Source organism: Mandrillus leucophaeus, unplaced genomic scaffold (assembly GCF_000951045.1).
Source record: "Mandrillus leucophaeus isolate KB7577 unplaced genomic scaffold, Mleu.le_1.0 Scaffold964, whole genome shotgun sequence".
Lineage (NCBI taxonomy): Eukaryota > Metazoa > Chordata > Mammalia > Primates > Cercopithecidae > Mandrillus > Mandrillus leucophaeus.
The window spans coordinates 361,828-362,853 of NW_012110519.1; positions in this window are offsets into that span (position 1 = coordinate 361,828).

Consider the following 1,026-nt stretch of genomic DNA (forward strand, 5'->3'; position numbering starts at 1 on the left):
AAGAAAGAAAGAAAGAAAGAAAGAAAGAAAGAAAATTAGTTTCTTCAAGGAGTAAAACACTTTCGAGCGTGTCACTGGCTTCTTTCAGGTAAAATGGATTATTCCCTAGGAAAATGTACGTTACAAACCTGACTGAAGAAGATGAAGATGGTCTGAATGAATATATTGCTCCATAATATTAAGAAAATAATAATAATATCCACTCTTCTGAAAGTAACAAGCCCAGTTAATTTCATGGGTCAGTTACACCAATCTCATAGTAGAGACGGGATTTCACCACACTTGTTTAGAGCATAGAAAAAAATAAAATATTGTCAATACAGTCTACAAGGTTAGCAAAACCCTGATATCCAGATCTTATAAGACCTTATAAGCCAATCTCAGTTATGAAAATAAATGTGGACTCCCTAAATAACATTTCAGCCAAAAACTACTGGAATGAAACAATAAAATATCCGAGGATTCTTTCCAGGAATGCAAGGATAATTCACATTGAGAACTATATTAATACAATTCATCACATTAACAGAATGATGAGCAAATCATATTACTTCTATTGAATGCTGAATTATTTTGACAAAATTAAAAGAAAATTTCCTAATAAAAACTCTTAATAATTAGCAAAATATAACTTTCTTAACTTGAGAAAAAAAAATACCACCAGACACCTGTAGTAAACACAGTTAACATGGAAACTTGAACATTCTCATTATAGGTAAATATAAGGGAAGAATGCTCATTATCATCACAATATTGTTCTAGGAAAGCTAGTCAATGTAATAGACATTAAAATGTAAAAAGAGCTAAAAATATTAAAGAGGAAAAGAAAAATTATGACAATTTATGGACAATAAGAACACAAGAGAACCAACCAGAAAACTATAAAACCAGTTAGGAAACCTATAAAGGTGACCAAATATACGACCACAATGCCTGAATCTTTAAAGATTTGGTATGCATCAGAAATAACCACTTTTAAAAATGCATTGAACCCATATCACCTATCAATACATATTTCTTAAATGA